Source organism: Mus musculus, chromosome 4 (genome assembly GCF_000001635.26).
Source record: "Mus musculus strain C57BL/6J chromosome 4, GRCm38.p6 C57BL/6J".
NCBI classification, from domain to species: domain Eukaryota; kingdom Metazoa; phylum Chordata; class Mammalia; order Rodentia; family Muridae; genus Mus; species Mus musculus.
Window position 1 is genome coordinate 87,573,494 of NC_000070.6, and position 21,257 is coordinate 87,594,750.

At 41.1% G+C, this 21,257-nt stretch overlaps 1 pseudogene; it reads left to right on the forward strand.

Moving 5' to 3' along the window:
* Window positions 7,294–7,814, forward strand: Gm12604 (predicted gene 12604; annotated as a pseudogene).

The following is a 21,257-nucleotide window of genomic DNA, read 5'->3' on the forward strand; positions in this document are numbered from 1 at the left end:
TTTCATCAGATGACATGAATCCAAGGCAGTTGCATAGGCCATGTATAGCAGTGGTAACTTTGTGGATCTAGGTAGAGGGAAAGAACCTGAAGTGACAAGCAAGTTTCCCTTGTTCTCTGTGGCCCTATAGAGGGGATCTATACATTCCCTCATGTTTCAAGAGGTGGCTAAGCAGAGAGTCGGAGATGTAGCCCAGCACAAAGGGTAAAGCAAGCTAAAGAGAAGCCTCTGTGTTAAGATCCAGAGATTGGATGAACTAACCCTTCTCACTCATTTGATGACAATATGATCTTGTTGTTCAAAAAGCTTAAGTGTGGTTAGCATCATACCCCATCACCCCTCCATAGCCACAGAGGGCAAGGTGACTCAGTGATAGGTTTTAATTCATTATAGAAAACAAGTTCTTTTTCTATGTAGACGTTATGCACAAATTGAAAAAAAAGGTCTGTGAGGTATTTTTATATAGGCAAACACATATGCAGTCATACCCAGACACAAAGTATACAAACAGTCATAGAGAGAGATCAATTTTTTTCATCCCAACTTGGAAGCATGAACCTGACAAGACAATGTCGACTGAAGGAACATCCAGACAAGACCCACTGCTGGCTTGAGGAGGGTGCCTGGGGCCTCTTTGTTAGTTCACAGGAGAACCAATGGCACCCCTCTGACCATTGTTGGTCCCTGTCAAAAGCCTCTCCCATTTACCAAAAATGCCCAAGTTCAAGAAGTGTGTACAGGAGATTATAATAATGAAGTTATTTAGGGAGATGTTACACAGGGTAAGATGTATCCTGGCAGTCTATAACTGTTGTCCAGGTACCCATTCTTCTTCATTGTTACCTTTCCTCTCAAAATGTCCTATAGTTATCTATTATTGTGCTTATAATACAAAAGTTTCTCATTACTTTACAATATGTCTTTAGTATTACCTTACCCATGGAGGCCTTGACACCTTAAAATTGAAAATGCCCAACCTTTCCTTCCACCCTGAGCTGTTTCTTCGGGTTGCCTTCTCTTTGCCACCCCTCACATAATTCCCTAAAGACTGTTTACACACCAACTCCCCTGTCTACTTCCTGGCTTTGCAGGTAGAAGCAAGAGCAAAGCAAGACAAACACCATGCTACAGGGTAGCTGTGTGAACTTGGGCAAGTCACCATGTCTACACATCAAAAGTCGTGATTTCAATGGCACAACACTGCTATTAGAATTGAAAACGGGTGTGCACATGATCATCCTGGCTTGGCACACACTGCAGGCAGTGATATAAAGCCAGAGTCCCATGCCCATCTTTACTGTCTTCTCCATGCCTTCCCTGGCTACCTTCTGCCTATGTCCTGTCTCTTTTCTGTCATTGCTAAAGACCTGACTCCATAACTTTCTTCCTTCTCTTGGGGAGCATTTATATTCCTCCTCCTCATTTCCCCCTGGGTTATTTCCCGCCCTGATCTCTCCTATGTTCAGTACACCTTCTTGAGATATAACCATCTTAGCTTGCTGTATGCCTCAGCCTCAGCTTGCTGTAACCTGGCTAACATCCCCACCATCTTCCAATGGGAAGCTTTTCTCCACATAACCTTTTTTTCCCCCTTTCACCAAGGAGCACCTAAAACATTGTGCCCTGTGCTCTCACCCCAACTAGACACCTAAGCCTTGACATTTATCTTGGTGGATCTAAAGAAATCTTTTGACAATCTCACCCAACTAGCCATGAGCTCTAATAACTACAGAGAATGGACTTCATGTTATAGATATATCTTATGCCACGTCAAAGGCAGCAGCCAATAATGAATAAGGGTATCTTTAGTTGCCTTCTGATTCTGTGTGTCTCCATGAGCTCAGAACAGTGGTGGGCAACTCACACTGTAAGGACAGTGCCCACATGAGTATAGCTCTCTGAGGGACAGGATACAGCTCCAGGCTTAGGTGTGTCAACCTAGCAATGTGACAGAACAGGTCCTTTGGAGTGGACATGGAAATGTGGTTCCCATGGAGGCTGAGCTTGGTGAACTGAGAACAGTGACTTATGGCAGTCAGAACAGCTGTTAATAGGGAGTCTCTGTCTTAGTTAAGGTATTACTGTTGTAAACAGACACCATGACCAAAGCAACTCTTATAAGGACAATATTTAATTGGGGCTGGCTTCCAGGTTCAGAGGGTCAGTCCATTATCACCAAAGCAGGAACATGACAGCATCAAGGCAGGCATGGTACAGGAGGAGCTGAGAGTTCTACACCTTCATCTGAAGGCTGCTAGCAGAATATTCCCTTCCAGGCAGCTAGGCTGAGGGTCTTATAGCCCACACACATAGTGACACACCTACTCTAACAAGGCCATGCCTACTCCAACAGGGACACATCTTCTAATAGTGCCACTCCCAAGGCTGAGCACATACAAACCACCACAATCTGCAGGGCAACACCCCTCCAAGTCCATAGTCACAAGTGTGGAGCAACTCTCTTCAGCAGAACTCAGAGATGCCTAGAGTATATAATGTTAACTGTGAAAGCACTTAGGTTCAAGCTGATAGATGCCCAGACACTGGGACAAGTATGTGAAGTCAGATCCGGAGAGCTATCAATGAGTTATTAAGAGGGACACCAAGGGTGTTTAGGCATCTGAGCATCTGGTTTAAGTGACCTTAGAGGAATTGGCTACCATCCATACAAAGATGCTAGAAGCAGTTCCATTTCCAGGACTGAAAAATGATTGTGACCCTGAGTTCCTCATAGTGCTGTGGAGAAATACTTTCAGACAACAAGATTGGACAAGAAGGTATTTGTAAATATTTCTCATCTAACTCTAGTAAGGAGGGAATATTTGTAGGATGGATGGACTCTAGGAGCAGATCACCTCCAGCTTCTGGCTATCCAGGAATGCCAGTAACTCCAGGACCTCACTAATCCTGGAGATGGACAGAGCACCAATATGATGTTCCTGCAGCATGACTGGAACCTCTTTTCTTTGCTGGACTCACTGGAGAAAGCAGATTTAGAATTCATCTAGTGTGCTGTGTTGAAGACAAATGTTCACCAAAGCCTTGCAAGGCTGTCTTACCCTTATCCCTGGATGGGTCTCCACTGTTTGATTCTTACTCATGGCCTGTGGTAAGCCAATAAATTCTGGAAGTTCTGGCACACATTCCGCAAGTCAAGCACTTGAAATTTCTACCTCTTGGGTTCATCTCTCATCTCCACCCTGGGTCTGAAGCTTCCATTAAAGCTGACTTTCTGAATCACCTGTCTGAGCCAGAAGCCGTGATGCCCCATGCAACCGTGTGCTTGCATGTAGGCATATGCTCACACAGAAGCTTCACAACCCCACCAAGTTCAGGTCTATTGCTTACAAAACTCTTGTTTTATTCACACACACCTAAAGGGCAATGTTTATTAACAGTGCAATAAGTGAAAAGAGACATGTCAATATCGGTGATAAAGAAGGAAGGAACCCAAGAAAAAACAACCAGCCAGTGGGCCTGGCTATGAACCTTTTGCCAAACTCATTCTGAGTGACATGGACTTTAGCTACTACCTGCCATACTCAAATCTGAGGCCCCACGGAACAAAAAGACCAAAGGGAAGGAAGACTGAACAAAGAAATAATCACTAATATGCTCAAATTGCCTCACTGCTACAAAAACATGCCCCTAGCGTGGAAGACAAGGCTCCTTTTTGTTTTTCTTGCCTTGACTTGGTATTGATCATCAGAATCTGGAGAGTTAACTATTCCAACCAGCTTTTCTTCCATAGGAACTAGGATAATAACCTAGAAGCATTCGTTATAGCTGCAGACAGTGCATTTTACTATTCCACCATGTACAATCCTCATACATCAACAGCTACCTACATGAAGATTTACTACTGAATGCCATTCAAATGCATTAGTTTGTGAATTAGTAAGTGAACAAGAAATGGTTTAAATCCCTCTATCATTAGAGCTCAAATAAAGTGAAATGATCTCAAAGTCGGCATTCTGAGAAGCAGGAATATATCAACATGGCTTGTGAGTGGCTTAGTGCACTGTCCATCAAAATGTCAGTATTTCTACATACAACTGTATGGATTAACATATGACTATGTATACATTATCGTTACATCTAGCGTTCACTCAGCACCTGTGCATTCCTGACCCGTCTAGAAAATCAAAGTGTATCTGGTCAGGCTACATTGGCAGTGAGTTCTCCCGATGAAAGTGCCATCTGCAGACTCTCCATGACACATGTAACGTCCCTTCTTTGCTATATAAGAAAGGAAAACAGAGCAACGGAATAAAGTAGCACTTCACTAGATGTTAAAGCAATATGGCAAATTTATTTTTAAAAACTGAAGCCCTTGATTCTTGCTGCTTTTCACAAAGGGTTCTCGGAATTTCTATGAAAACACAGTTCTCCAAGGCCTTTGCTGCGAAGTTGCTGGCAGATAGAAACTTTTTAGATAACCCGTGTCAAAGCTTCTGCCAGAAATGTAAACTGTACAATAATTCTTTTATGTCTTTAGACACCTTCAACAGAAACCTTAAACATCCAAGTGTCAAAATAAGACAGATAACCCAATAAATTTGCTAGTGTAGGGACAGAGAAAACAAACCCAACCTTCTGTTACACGGATGTCTGTTAACTCGCTCTGACCACTAGCATGAAACCTTAGTCTGCCACACAGCTTTCCTGCCTGGCTGTTTATTTAGACTCCTGTAAAACCTCCTGGCACCCATTTTTAATTTTCAGCTTGGTTCTTGTCAGCTTTCTGAAAAGCACAGCAAGGCACACTTTTTAACAAAACACACACAAATCAGGGAAGGACGAGATGGATGGTGGAAGGGTCTCCCAGCAAACTATGCATGGGCCACATTCCTCATCCCATTTGTTTGTAACAGAGTACAAGGGTTGCCAATGGGGTCACTCCATCTTTCATGCTTGAGCTTAATATACGGCTGTCCTCATAGGCAAGGCTCTGCCTCACTCAATGTTATTGTCTACAACCGCTCATAAAACTCTGTGTAAATACTCTTTGGAAATTCTGAGAGGGAAAAAAGGGTGGGGAAAGGGGAGGAAAGAAAGAATCTTTAGTGGTAGCTCATTTTATTCTGTTAGCTTCCTGTTCTTGATTCAGTGATTTAAAAAGGCCTCAAGCAATCAATCTTGTTCCTCCAAAGATGAAGAATGGTAGACTCAAGTTCAAGGTTAATTACCAGATAGTATTACTTTGCTTATACCAGCCCTTATAATTTATCAGGTGAATTATTTGTTCATTATTACATGCAAACTGCTGAGGCTGGACCAGTACCTATAGTGAACGTATTCTGTGACTCAGTAGCTGGAATTTGTGGTCTTCTGTGAAGTAACTGGAAAGTTCTGAGTCAAGAGGCCATTGGGAGATAGAGGGTGGGTGTTTCCAATTCAAGAGTTCACAGGCATCTTGAAAATATGGCAGGGGAGAGCAGGAGGTGCTAAGCATGATTGAAGTGGGTTTGCTACTTTGCAGAGAAAGCTTCCTCATTAGAGCAACATGACCCTTCCCTACTCTCATTCCCATGCAGTCAGGAGCATTGTCTATTTCCTCAGAGCCCATTAGATAATTATGCTTTCATATTCAGCAATTCCTACAGTCAATGTTAACTTATGTTGAGATACAATGACTTTCTTAAGATGGTATGATTTCTGGAGGCTTCTGGGTAAGTGAAGAAAGAAAAGATTTGTAAATAATCATAAGAAGAAGAAGTTGTTTCCATGATTCCACTGTGTATGTGTATGGTGTGAGAGTGTATGTGCATGTGTGTTTGTGTGTGTGTATACGAAGGAAGAAATGAAAAACCCATGTGGGCTAGTGAGAAGGCTCAATGGATAAAAGCACTTGCCTGACAACTAGAGTTTAATTCTTGGTTCTCATATGATAGATGGGGAGAATTAGTCTCCAAAAGTTGTCTTCTGACTTCCACAGATTTAAAAAATATAAATAAATAAGTAAATAAATAAATAACCAAGTAAAAATCTGTATGATGAGAACTTCCAGTCTCTGAAGAAAGAAATTGAAGAAAATTTCAGAAGATGGGAAGATCTCCCATGCTCATGGATTGGCAGGATTAATATAGTAAAAATGGTCATCTTGCCAAAAGCAATCTACAGATTCAATGCAGTCCCCATCAAAATTCCAACTCAATTCTTCATAAAGTTAGAAAGAACAATTTGCAAATTCAGTGGGAATAACTAAAAACCCAGGCTAGTGAGAACTATTCTCAACAATAAAAGAACTTCTGGGGGAATCAGCATCCCTGACCTCAAGCTGTACTACAAAGCAATCGTGGTAAAAACGGCATGGTACTGGTACAGTGACAGACAGGTAGATCAATGGAATAGAATCGAAGACCCAGAAATGAATCCACATACCGATGGTCACTTGATCTTTGACAAGGGAGCTAAAACCATCCAGTGGTAAAAGACAGCATTTTTCAACAAATGGTGCTAGCTCAACTGGCAGTTATCATGCAGAAGAATGTGAATTGATTCATTCTCATATCCTTGTACAAAGCTCAAGTCCAAGTGGATCAAGGACCTCCACATAAAACCAGATACACTGAAACTAATAGAGGTGAAAGTTGGGAAGAGCCTTGAACACATGGGCACAGGGGAAATTTTCCTGAAAAGAACACCAATGGCTTATGCTCTAAGATCAAGAATCGACAAATGGGGCCTCATAAAATTACAAAGCTTTTGTAAGGCAAAGGGCACTGCCAATAGGACAAAACAGCAACCAACAGATTGGGAAAGGATCTTTACCAACCCTACATCAAATAGAGAGCTAATATCTAATATATACAAGGAACTCAAGAAGTTAGACTCCAGAGAACCAAATAACCCTATTAAAAATGGGGAACAGAGCTAAACAGAGAATTCTCAACTGAGGAATATTGAATGGCTGAGAAACACCTAGAGAAATGTTTAAAGAGAAGCAGCGCTGTGCTGTGCTGTGCTGTGAACCTCGGGGCAGCATTGTCTGGGTGGCCAGGCACCTGGAAGGGAGAAGGCAAGAGGCAGATGCTGCTGCTGAACACACAGGCTCAGCAAGCTAAGCTGAAGAAGTCAAAGTCCCTCTGTGACCCCTATTTGATGTCTTCCTGGAAAGACGATAGACTGCTTCAACTAGGGAAACTTTGAAGGCTGAGTACAGTCTTATGACTAAATATTGGTTTAAGGCAGAAGCATGAGAAAGCCATATACTGTTTGAAAGCTTTTAATCCCACTTCCAAGGCTCATGCCCTCCTCAAAAGGATGCTCTCTTTCTTACTGCTGTTATGTGAATCTCCATAATGAATGGATCCAGTGCGGCAAATACATCACCCAGTGTGAAATGCAAAGAAGACCAAGGGTTAAATAGACATGAGGAGAAGGAAAACCCATTTGCAGAATACATGTAGATAGAAAATGAAGGGCAGGTGAGATGGCTCAGTGGGTAAGAGCACCCGACTGCTCTTCCAAAGGTCCGGAGTTCAAATCCCAGCAACCACATGGTGGCTCACAACCATCTGTAACAAGATCTGACGCCCTCTTCTGGAGTGTCTGAAGACAGCTACAGTGTACTTACATATAATAAATAAATAAATCTTTAAAAAAAAAAAAGAAAATGAAGAAGATTTCAACAGACAGGTGGAAGAAGAGCGGCAGGAGCAAGACTTCTTGAACCGCTGCTTCCAGGAGATGCTGGATGAAGAGGACCAGGGCTGGTTCATTCCATCACGAGACCTACCTCAGGCTGTGGGACACTTACAGCTGCAGTTAAATGGACTATCAGTTGGTGACAGTCAAGAATCTGAAGACATGCCGAACGGTGGTGGCACACGCCTTTAATCCCAGCACTTGGGAGGCAGAGGCAAGCGGATTTCTGAGTTCGAGGCCAACCTGGTCTACAAAGTGAGTTCCAGGACAGCCAGGGCTACACAGAGAAAACCTGTCTCGAAAAACAAAACAAAACAAAAAAAAAACAAAACAAACAAACAAAGAATCTGAAGACATTTTGAGCAAATTAACCTGAATCCAGATGCCAAGGAGTTTATGCCAGGAGTGAAGTACTGAGCTATTGGAAGCTTCCAGAAGGACTTGTCTTGTGCCCGTACCTGGGTCCAGCAATGAACAAAAAGGCAGAGCTAAAGAGGGGTAGCAGAGTGTGCGGCCAGTGCGGGTTTGATTGGGAAGGTAGTTTAACTGGATATTGTGACTCTGTGTAACTAACATTCAAGATCTACTCTCTAAGCCCGAGCATGGCTCTTCTGTTGTGCTGACTTGCTCAGAGCAGTTTCCAATTTGTTTTATTTTCAATGAGCTCTTTGGAGTTAAAGAACTGAAGTTGTTTTTCCTTGTAAGCAACTGTTGTCTGCAGTTTAGAAAAATAAGCTGACCAAGGAAAACAGTATTTAAGAAATAATTTTCCCTGTTGTGTACCTACCAGCAGCAGGGTTCCTGGAGAACTTAAGGAGTTTGCAGCTGGGTGGTACAAAGGAAAAGCATGAGATACAAACCAGATATAACACTCAGATCCCATCCCTTGACATTTCCATGATGAACTGGGATACCAGTGGCCCATAAAGCTCTTGTCTCCTGTCCTGAACTCAACTCAAGAGAACACAGATTTGAAAGTTCTTGGATGAATGTAACTTTGGATGGATGTGAGTTGTATATCAGAAAAGCAGGGTTTGATGATGATTGCCATTTAGTGACTGCTGTCCTGTCATCAGTATGTAGCTATTGTCGCTCATCAGGGTTGCTTTGCCTTCATGATCATCATGGGGGCTGCTTCTGGCTTCTTTCCCCCTCAGCTCTAAAAGACACTATTAGTCAAAAGTGTGAGATGGACCTTTAGTTGTGTTAGTTAAATTTTGAATCTTTTTGGACAGTTTTGTTTTCCTAAGTCCCTTCAATATCTGATTCTTATGATGTCTTAATTTCCTCAAATTTTCTTTTTTTTTTTCTTCAAGGAAATACATGTTTCCAGACACTAGCGAGCTGCTTAGTTCAGTTTGGGTGTCTCTCATGCCTTACAGAGTGATTCCTAGAAATTAAGCTGCAGAGGGGCCCTGCCCAAGAGCTCAACAATCAGGCTTTCTGTGTACAGGAAGCTGTGACTCAGTGTCAGTTCCCACAGACCAGCTTTGTTAGTTTCTTCATGGTCCTGTCTAGGTGCACTCTTAGTTCTACCTGTAACTCCTTAGGGTTTTTGCAGCTCTGTGGAACTGAACCGCACCAGGAGCTGCTGCTCTGAATAGAGGTGAAAGGAGTAGTGTCTGAGGTTAAAAGAACAAGTGTCCCATCCTGATCATATTCCAAGGACAAGGGACTTGGGAGGACTGATAGTGCTGTGGCTTCTGTGTGGCTATCACTGTGCTGTATGACCGGTCTGGAAAGATCATGCCGCTTGCAGCAGTCCATCAAATCAGTATGTAGTTTGGGCAGAGACTAGGAGAGGACTGAGGTCTGGAAAGTTGAAAGTTTCCCCTTTTCATATGAACTGGTTTGCTGAGTTTCCATTTTGTCTTGGTGCCCTGGATAGAACCCAGAGTCTCATTTGTGCCAGGTTAGTCCTACCCTTGAGCTGTTCTCAACCCTCCCTTGATTTGAACACAGCCCCAGCAGTTAAACACAGGCATCCCTCTTTTTCCTGTTTGTGTCTCATAGGATGGCATCGTGTGGAAGTGGCCTCCCACTCAGGTCACATCATAGAAAATAGCTCAGGGAACGTGTACAGCCAGACACACACACATCAATTCCCAAAGCCCCTCCATCAAGAAAGAATGAAACTAGGAACCCCTTCTGGGAGGCCTTTATTCCTGCTTATGCCTCTAGCTTGGCTTGTCACCTCTAATAAGGAGAGGGCGGGTATGGGTAGGACATTAAAAAAGACTCTTTCTCTTGTAGTCCCCATGAGGTCAAAATGTATCAGGATTGATAGAAGATCCTTCAGAATCTCTGTCTGCATAGTGTGCCTTCCTCTGAGCACCTCTGGGAAGCTTATGCAAGCCTGAGGAGGCTTTGTTCCATCCTTCAGTTTTGCTCTTTGGAAGCCAAGCTGCTAGGAATGCTCCAAGAGGCCTGCCTCCCTCCCTCCCGCTGTGCTGGCACCTTTGGATGTCATTCTCTAGCCTGGTTCCAGGGGTGTATGCTGTGTTGGGTATACCTAGAATCTAAGGGCTGGTGTGTTGAGTCCACCTCAGAGGCAGGGTGCTGACTGTAGGCTTGGGATGCAGCCAGTGAACTGGTCCTTAGTAATGTATGGAAAGACTTATTCCTGTGACCCTACTCTTCTACCATCCAGTGTTGTGAGGAAGCACGATTATACCTTAGACTACAGACTCAGCCCCAATTAGTTGAGTTTTGAGTTTTTATTTCCTTGGAATTCTCAAACTCCAATTGCTGTGTAAATTTTTATATAGCAATAGAAAGCATTCTAAATAGTTTTAAAGAAATGTTCAACATTCTTAGTCATCAGGGAAATGCACATCAAAACAATCCTGAGATTCTACCTCACACCAGTCAGAATGGCTAAGATCAAAAACTTAGGTGACAGCAGATTCTGGCAAGGATGTGGAGAAAGAAAAAGACTTCTCCACTATTGGTGGGATTACAAGCTGGTACAACCACTCTGGAAATCAGTCTGGCAGTTCCTCACAAAATAGGACATAGTACTACCTGAGGACCCAGCTATACCACTCCTGGGCATATACCCAAATGATGCTCCAACATATAACAAGGACACATGCTCCACTGTGTTCATATCAGTCTTATTTTTAATAACCAGAAGCTGGAAAGAAATCAGATGTCCTTCAACAGAGGAATGGATACAGAAAATGTGGTACATTTACATAATGGAGTACTACTCAGCTATTAAAAACAATGTCTTCATGAAATTCTTACGAAAATGGATGGAACTAGAAAATATCATCCTACCAGGTGGTGGTGGCACACACCTGTAATCCCAGCACTTAGGAGGCAGAGGCAGAGGCAGAGGCAGGCAGATTTCTGAGTTCAAGGCCAACCTGGTCTACAGAGTGAGTTCCAGGACAGCCAGGGCTATACAGAGAAACCCTGTCTTAAAGAAAAAAAAGAAAGAAAGAAAATATCATCCTGAGTGAGGTAACCCAGTCACAAAAGAACACACATGGTATGCTCTCACTGATAAGTAGATATTAGCCCTGAAGCTTGGGATACCTAAGATTCAATTCACAGACCATATGAAGCTCAAGAAGAAGGAAGACCAAAGTGTGGATGTTTCAGTCCTTCTTAGAAGGGGAAACAAAATACTCATGGGAGGAAATATGGAGAAAAACTGTGGAGCACAGAACGAAGGAAAAACCATCTAGAGACTGCCCCAACTGGGGATCCATCTCATAGACAGACACCAAACCCAGACACTGTTGAAGAAATGCTCGTTGACAGGAACCTGATATAGCTGTCTCATGAGCGGCTCTGCCAGAGCCTGACTTATACAGAGGCAGATGCTCCCAGCCAACCATTGGACTGAGGACAGGGTCCCCAATGGAGGAGTTAGAAAAAAGACTGAAGGAGCTGAAGGGGTTTGCAACCCCATAGGAAGAACAACAATATCAACAACCAGATCCCCCAGAGTTCCCAGGGACTAAGCCACCAACCAAAGAGTACACATAGAGGGACCAATGTCTCCAGCCATATGTAGCAGCGGTTGGCTTTGTTGGGCATCAATGGGAGGAGAAGCTTTGTTGAGCATCAATGGGAGGAGAAGCTCTTGGTCTTGTGAAGGCTCAATGCCCCAGTGTAGGGGAATGCCAGGGTGGGGAGGGGGGAGTAGGTGGGTGAGTTGGGGAGCACCCACACAGGAGGAGGGAGGATGGGATAAGTAAACCAGAGGGGAAACGGGGAAAGGGGATAACATTTGAAATGTAAATAAATAAAATATACAATTAAAATAATAAATAAATAAATACATTCAGCCTTTTCCCTGGCATTAACCACTGTTCACATTTCAAATTATTATTCTTCTTGATAATTTTTGTATTTATATCTGAGCATACATATATAAATATATGAATGAGTCAATTTATGTTATATGTATAACTTAATATATGCATTTTTAATAAAGAAAGGATCTTGGTATATTTGTTGTACAGCTTGTTTTTCTCTTTTATATGTCTTGTCAAGTCAATATATATCTTAGCATAGTATGCTGCTAAATATATATAACACTTTTTATTTAGCTAATTGCCCAACTGATCAACATATTATATAAACAACATTGCAATTAGCATCACTTCATGTCTTTTTTATTTATTGCTGTTATTATATTGTAGAAAGATTTGTAGAAATTATTTCTACTTTTATAGATATAGTGATGTTGAAAGTTAGGGCTTGCCTGGAGATATTAATTCATGGGAATAAAGAAACTGGGGTTGAAGGAAAATGGACCATTATGATGGTAGCAGAAATAACCTGGAAGACAAATATTGAGAGAACCCTTCTAGAAAGGGCTGAGAGAAGTCCCTGAGATTTTACCCTGGAGTATGTATCTGACAGTCTCTGGTAAGGCACCTCTCCTCCAGCTGCTAAATCTAATGTCAACAGATTTGTATAAGTTATTCACTTACTACGCTCACTAGATTGTGTTGTGAACGAAATTTAGTTTCCTTAATATCTAAATTGAGGGAAAGAAAATTGAATAAAAGGAAAAAGACAGATAGTAAACCAAACGACTCGGGGTTGCTCAAGCCCTTCTTGGGATGCTCATTTTCCCAGTATCCTGATAAAAGTCCGACCTTGTAGCTCCAGAATTACCACTTTGTAGGGGTTGGGGAAAGACACCCTGTCCTGATAGGATCAGCACCTGGCTCCCTCTGCAGACCTTAAGTTCCTACAATACAAGAGTCACCCTTGGTTTTGAGTTTACCACGCCTATGACTAGAGGACAATCCAGATTGGGTGCTTTTTTGTCAAGACGACTTCTCAATGTCCTTCCCATCTTTCTCTTCTGTTTCACTCCCACTGTGACTCCTGGTCTCACCCACATCTGCAGCATTGATACTTTGTGTGGTTGACTTTGTCTTCGGTCTCATTCTTCTCAAAATTACCCTTACCATAGGAAGGACCTCTTTCTACTGATCTATTGTCTGAATAAATTTAAAGTATATTTGAAAGGCAGAAGGCATGGATGTTTCACCAGGGAGCAGAGGCTTCTGCAGTGAGACAAGGGTTGAAGATCTCGGAGGCTTAGGCAGAGATGGGGGACAGTTGTGACTCATCTGCCAGGAGGCCAATCAGTCCCTTACCCAAACCTATCCTTAGCTCTTGTTCTGAGTCATGGGGTGTCCACCAAAACAGAAACTTAAAGAAAGCATCTCTGTAAATGATCATTGTATGGACTCATATCACCAAATATCTCAAGAGTTTGGAGAAGTGGGTATGTTTTATAAAGATTAAACTAGCACTATCTCTCCACCTTTCAAGAGGCCAATATGAAGAGCTATGAAACTCAGAAATTTAATCTGTGTTCATTGAGCAGACATATTATTGTTTCTTGGGGGCTGAACAGAAAAAGCAGTAGTCATTGAATGGGTAGAGTGTGCTTTGTAAAACAGACCAATGGCCAATCCCTTTCTGAACTTGCTTTGCAAACATTACCTCCAAACAACTACTTACTATGTTATTTTAGAAAAATCTTCAGTCAGATTTTCCATGTTAACACTTACAACAAATTAATTTTTTCTTTGGCTTTGGAAAAAAGTATAGAAATGAACAACTTTGGTTATTAATTGTTATTCTAGCATACGGGTAATTTGAGTCCTGGATATCCATCCCTGAAAGGTTCTTACTTGGCTTTCTTATAATACATGGAACACATAATTAATATTTGCCAAGTCCCAGGGAGTCTTGTCTATCTGAAGCTTTTCTGGATTGTTCTTTACACTGATGCTGAAGAATAAAGGACCCACATCATGAAACCACCCAAGTAAAGCACGTAGACTTATACTTGGATATCTTTCCTGTCAATCATTCCTCCCCGGAGGACATTTATAAAAAGATGCAGAGCCATTTTTCCATTGAGTCTAATGGAGAAGTCTCTACAATTGCTCTCTCCCAAAAGTTGAAACCCTAATCTGCTAGATACACCAAAAAGATAAAAATTCCATAAAGGACTGAAAATGCAGTATTAATGCAGAGTATTGTGTTATATAACAATGTTTTGAGACAATGTAGTTTCTTAGATCCTGATATCAAAAAATTTCTTACATATACTTTAAGAGAAATAAATTTGAACCAAAGGAAGAGAAAGGAACTATTTCCAGTTTGGCCAATGCTCAAAATAGATAGATATGCACTTGTTACCAAACAGAATCTAACTTATAAAAGTCATCCTGCAACCTGTGTTGTATCTTCAGAAGAGATGTTTATCAAAGAAAAGAAGACTACAATGAGAATTTCTCTAAAAAAAAAAGAAAAGTTCACCCACAAATTCTCAAGGATGTGACATAGTTGGGCCCTAGCCTGGCAGTATTAGGGATATGATATCACAAAGGAACACACTTAGTCAACGTGACTCCTGTGTTGATCCATGAGCTGTAGGTGTAGGGTGTATGATACAGATGAAGCAAATGGGACTGGTCATCCCATGATCTGTTGTTCTCTGCGTTTGGACCAGGTTTGGGTTCTTGTAATAGTATCTGTCTCCTGCAAAAATAAGATTCTTTGATAAGGTGTGAAACCTACCTTTGATAAGGTGTGGGTATAGGGATAAATATTTAGAATATAGTTGTTAACTGTACTGGTTTAGGAAAATGGCAGTAATCTGTTTTCATCTAGATTATATGGCTTCACCATATAATCCAGGGGCAAGTAGTTAGCTGGATTTATGGAACAGTTTCAGCAAAGTGACAGGATACAAGGTCAACTAACATTAACTGTTCTATACACTGACACTGAGAAAGAACTCATGGGACCCTCACATTTACAACAGCTTCAAAGGGTAAAATATTTAAGAATAACCCTAACTAAGAGAATAAAGGACTCTGCAATAAAAACTTTTAATTGCTGAAGGAAGACATTGAGAAAGATGGTAGGAAATGGAAAGATCTCCCATGCTTGCAGAGTCTCAGAATTGGTTTTGCAGAAATTGCCATTCAATCAAAAGCTGTATACAGATTCAATGTAATCTCAATAAAAACTCCACAACATTCTTCATAGGAATAGAAAAATAAAACCCTAAATTCGTATGGAACCACAGAAGACTCCAAATAGCCAAAGTAATCTTAGGCAAAAAGAACAGTCCTGGAGGGATTACCATTTCAGATCTCAAGATACGTTATAGAGCTATAATAATAAAAACAGCCTGGCACTGACAGAGAAACAGACATGTGACCAATGGAACAAAATAGAAACCCACTGGGGGATTTGAATTCTGTAGACAAGTGTTTATTTTATCATAAGGATTTTATTATTAATGAATAAAATGCTCAAATATTCAAAAATATTTTGTTAAAATAAAACTAACCAGGGCTGGAGATGACTCAGCAGTTAAGAACACTAACTGTTCTTCTAGAGGACCCAGATTCAAATCCCAGCACCCACATAGAAGCTCACAACTGCCTATAACTCCAAGATCTGACTGACACACTCACACATACATGCAGGCAAAACACCAATGCACATAAAAATTAATAAATTAAAAAATAAACACCTGGAACTGTCTCAGGAAAAGAAAAGAGCTAGGGTGTCTGTTTTCCAATGGGGGAAAACCCACTCTTGGAAATTACCTAAAGGCTTCCGGTGCCTCTGACTGTGACACAAGGTCAGGAAAGACCATTCTCCAATCAGAGCTAGATGTGACTTAGGACTGATTAGAAGAGAATGCTTTTCACAGGAAGCTGTATGAGAGAAGCTGATTAGAGTGGACAGATTAAATGGAATCTATACACATGAGTGTCAGGGAAGCCATTTGGGGTGGTGTTTAAAGAGAATAGAATTTACCTTGGTTAGAATACATATGTGATGCATCTCCTTTTCTAGTCCTAGCCTTCCTCACTATGCAGAATCATATGAACACTAAGTGAAGAAGAATGCATTATATCACAGGGTTGATCCACTATTTCAGGAGTCTTCATTTTAGCCCAAGTAATATACCCATGTTTCTCAAATACTCCACACTGCACAGCCAGTGAGTCTGCCAGAAAGCCAGCTCCATTCACATGCACATGGAACCTCTCTAAGAGAAACCTAATTTTTTGTTTCAAGTCAGAGTTGAAAAGGAAATATTCCCAGCAACATTATGCTGGAAAAGTATTGTAAAATCTAGTGTTCTTTCCCCCTAGTTGAAGAATTAATCTTCCTTTATTATGTATGTGTTCATATTAGTTCTAAAATATTGACCAGATTTACATGATATATCTTCAAGGGGCTTAAATGTCCAGTAAGAAACTCATCTAGATCTAATCCAGCATGTGACTAAAGCCTCTATTTCAAGCAAACCCCCTCCTCCCCGTATTTCTAGTGCTCTTTTTTTTTTCCTTTAATCTGCTCCTAGCCCAGACCAGCTCTTAGGTCTCCATTCTCATCCTACTTCTATTCAAGGCTCTGCACAACAGTGTAAATATGCTCAACTGCACAACAGACGCAATGCTGTTTTTAAAAATCTGCTTCCATCTAGCTGAATGTGAAACATCTAAAAATAAACACCTCTCAGGGAGAGGTGGGAAGGACAGCCATATCTAAGATCAGGGCTTGGGCAGTCAGGTCACAAGCCTCAGTCATGGATTCTCCATTTTCACACCCTATCTTGAAACCAGTCATAGGCAATAGACAACACATAGCCAAGGGCATATGGCTGTATTCCAATATGACTATGTATGCGCTCACATTTGAATTTCATAATTTTCAGGCTTTACTCAATGATAATTTTCTTTTTATTCAGATTAATTTAAAATGAAAAAAAAGTTCCTAGCTAGCAGATCATACAAAAACAAGCAGGCAGCCTAAGGTCAAAGTTTATTGACCATCTTCTTAGAAGCTCAGAAGAGAAGACTGAGACATGTTCCTAGAGCCACTATAGAGAGATTAACAATGGGTGTGACCCCTGCTGCAGAGTAAAAGCAGACAGAGTATGGTATCATTAGTCCTGTCCATTGGGTGTCTCTCCTTTCCTACTCCCTTGTCCTCAGTGTGGTCACTCATACCACTAGCAAGGGCCACAGAGATGTGAGCAAATACTGCATGTGGCTCTTCTAGATGAAAACGAAAGAAAGAAAGAAAGAAAGAAAGAAAGAAAGAAAGAAAGAAAGAAAGAAAGAAAGAAAGAAAGAAAGAAAGAGAGAGAGAGAAAAGAAAAATGAATATGATTTTCTATCTTCCCCTCAAGCGTTATGATGGGCAACAAACTTAAAACTGACTGTCAGTACCTGAGGCCTGAGAAGGAACTAGAATTCTGTTAGATGAAGTCACTGGGATTTGTGGTGGTTTGTTCATGGTTTAGCACAGCTTGTACTAAACATGATTGGCTAACCCACACTGTCATCAGAGAGTGCCAACAGTTGCTTAAAATGAAATATTTATACCCACTTCAGCAGGAGACAGCCATTTTGCCAACTGAAAATAGGTTGCCAAATATAGCATGAATTTATTGTCCTTGAGACTTTGACACACGATAAAAGCGGTATGGATTTTTTTTAATGCTGCTGTTCAGCTTTGACAAAATATTACAATGCTGATGCTTTCATATTCTGCTAGTAAGAAAGTTAAGTACTGTAATCTTTGAGAGGAATGGGTTTTTACACACACACTGAGATGCTTTTTATTTTAATTATTTTTATACTTTTTAAATATTTAGCCTTAAAAAACCCTGCAAATCCAGGTAAATACTTATGAGTGATACCTACTCTCATCAAAGTGATAAAGGGATTCCCAGAAGATACCTGTATCTAGCTTTATGGGGAAAGGTAAAAGTTCTGTTATGCTCACATCACATATTGAGCAGTCAGGGGGGCTTGGGGGTGCGAATAATGCAAATGCAGTGTATTTGTGTATGAAATGCCCAAACACAAAAAAGTTACGCTATTTCTTAAAACTCAAGCCTACAGAGTAGCCAGTTGTAATGGCTCAGGTCTATAGAATAGCCAGTTGTAATGGCTCCTGGCTATTATTGCCTCAGCCCTTGAGGAGCTGAGGCAGGAGGATCGTGAGTTTCAGGTCAAGTGGTTCTGCATAAGGAAAGGAGTCCCTCTCTCAACATAACAGAACAGAACCGAAAATTAACCACATAAAACAGATTATATCTGCATTAATACATGTTTTGTATTGTATAATTAAGCCGATCATGCAGTGGGAACATTGTGTCTATGCAACATCACATACAGAGACACAAGAATGACTACTTTTTGAAAGCCTTTACAGCAACATAGGATTATAAATAATTATTGCTTTATTCCTTGACTTTTTAATATTTTCCATTTTTAACTAAAATATAAACATGTATTACCCTTATTTGTATTAGGGAGGGGGAAATAATATAATTATATTTTAACTTAAAAAGTTTTAAAGTCCATTTTAGTTATATTAGTTTAAATAGATTTTGTAATAAAGAATTCACATCTTTATTTGGTACATTTATGAAATCCACTTTGCAGTTTATAAACATCTTTATTTTGTTTAACTAAAATGAATAAATATATTTGCATTGAAAAGTTAAATTAAGATTTAAAATATGTATAAAAGTTCATTTTGTTTTAAGTAGTCCTGAGCCAGGTGTGATGGCACACATCTTTAATCCTAATATTCAGGAGGCAGAGGCAAGCTAGCCTGGTCTACATAGTAAGTTCTAGGCTACCAGATCCTGTCTCAAAAAGGAGCCAGGTGGTATTCCTTAACCAGAAAGCTTTAGATCTCCCTCATAGCACAATCTTCCTCCTTTCCTGTAAGCTATAAAATGTCTGGGAACACTCCTTGGCAGAGTAAACCTCCTTCATTGCTTCTCATTTTTACTTACAACCCCAAGTTAAGCTGCTGCATAAACTTGACCCTGTGCCAGAAATGGCTCACGGAGGAAAGAGAGAGTCTTACCTTTTTCCTAGCCCTGACATCTATTCATTTGACCCTTCTTGCTATTTAAGATGACTATTACCATAACTCTTGCAAATGAATCTTTCCTGGAGATTTCCAGGATTTGTCAGACACACTTTTGTAGCGCTCCATCCCCACGCTGCCACAGCACGTATGAGGAGTGGTTCACTCATGCCTTCTCCCTGATCAGGTTATTGTGCTCCCAGCGTGCTGACTCCTTCCATTTGATGGGATAACCATCTGGGAAGTCCTCCCAGCCATTTGTTGGATTCTCTGCATTCAATTAGCCAAGAAAACCCAGGGATCTTAGAAGAAAAGACATATGTCACTTAACTTTCCATCTGCCAGAACACTGCTTAACTTCAAGGCAAGATGGGAATGCCACCTTTGTATACATTTAGGTAAAAAAGGGTGAAGGAGAAGCCTATGCATGGCTCTTATTTCTCCATACTATAGAATCTGGTTTACCTTAGACCTTCTAGAAAGTACTCTCCATTCAGTTAATTTTACTCCTTCCAGGTTCTACAAATTGGTTTTGAATCACACCACCAAGGAGCTTTTCAAAATGCCGCAACTCAAATGAGCTCATCCCTTCCCTCATGGTGCTGCTGCGTGAAGCTCTTTAACTCTCCTCAGAATCTCACTTCCATCACAGGATAGCATGTATATGCCCTACAGCAGAGAGAAGGGAGAGAGCCATTATTGTCCACTGTGTCCAGCATTGTGTATTCACAAAGCATGGACTTGGCAAATGCTAATCACCTTTCCAACATTTTGAATCAACACTTGTGAATCATAGCAGAATAGAAGTGCCCCAGCCTGGTATGTCACAGCAAAGGGGGCTGGTTTTAGCTCTCCCGCTTAACAGCTATTGTATCAAGGGCATTTACAAGATGGTCTGGAATGACCATTGATGAAGAGCTTTAGCACCCCTTTGGGATTCTCTCATAAGATTTCTTTTCCCTCATAATCCTGTCATATTTCGCAGATTTTTAAAACTTTCTGTGGCTATTTCTGTTTCTTGGAAACTCCGCATACTGTTCAGTAAATCAACTTTTCAGCCCACAGTGTGTAAAAACAGCCTGTGTTTCAACTGAGCTTCAGTTTTGTTGAGTTTGCAGGCAAATGGTAAGAAAAACAAAGAAACAACGTGAAAGTGAGAAACCTGGACCTCCCGACCATCTTAAGCCGAGTGCTACCCTTCCTGCCTCAAGATGACAGCTTGAGTTCTAGAATATTAAACAATGAGCTGAAATCCAAACACACAGTCTGGAAGTGAAATCTCCTTGAGAAAGGACAGCTGTGTCCAGTTTTGACCACAGTTCAGGCTTAAGAATGTAAACACATCCAATGTGCTAGCTGGGCTGCCAACTTCAGGTTCTAGAATTTTCTCACTCTGCCTTGAAACACTAACCTGCTCAAAGGATGCATGGGATGCAAGTTGTGGCCTTGTCTTTAGGGATGACCTCTCAAACAGGAGGGAACAACTAACCAAATAGTGACCTTCACTTGTCAATAGTATCTCAAAACTGCTGAGGTCTTTGTGATTGCGGGTTCTCAGCATTTGGAGTGACTGTCTGCTGCCCACAGCTGAGCATTGAATAGGCACCAAGGCAACAAGACAGCCAACAGAGTCTAGACATTTATGGATCATGCAAAGAAAGCATGTGATCTCTAACAGGCTTTGGAGAGGGCCAAAGCCACAGGCCTGATCCTCAGTGCATTTTTTTTTTCCCTCATCAGGCTACACATTTACAAATAAAAAGGATTCCAACCAGATATCACATCCCTGTGGGTGATTCCTTTGATCAGCAGTTTGAGGAACAAGAGAAAGAGAAACACTTGCTTGCAAGTCCCATCAGCTGTGGACTCCAGTCATTCAGAATGCCCCATCTGTGTCACCCTGGGCAAATTGTTTCACCTGTCTGAAGTAGGTTGCCCATATTTAAAATATCGATACTGGCTCTGCTTCATAATTACACTACTCTGAGAATCAGAGGACATCACCGTGAACATAATAAACAAGAAAATCGCAGTGGTTATTTCATGATTCCTAGAAATCCAGCCATTTCATGGAAGTGTCCCTCGGCATCCTCCTCCTCCTCCTGCTTCTACCGTCTCAGTTCTGGCTGCCAACAGTCAGACAAACATTCTCACCAAAGCCTCTGTAGAAGAAAAGAACGGTGTAAAACATAAGTCTT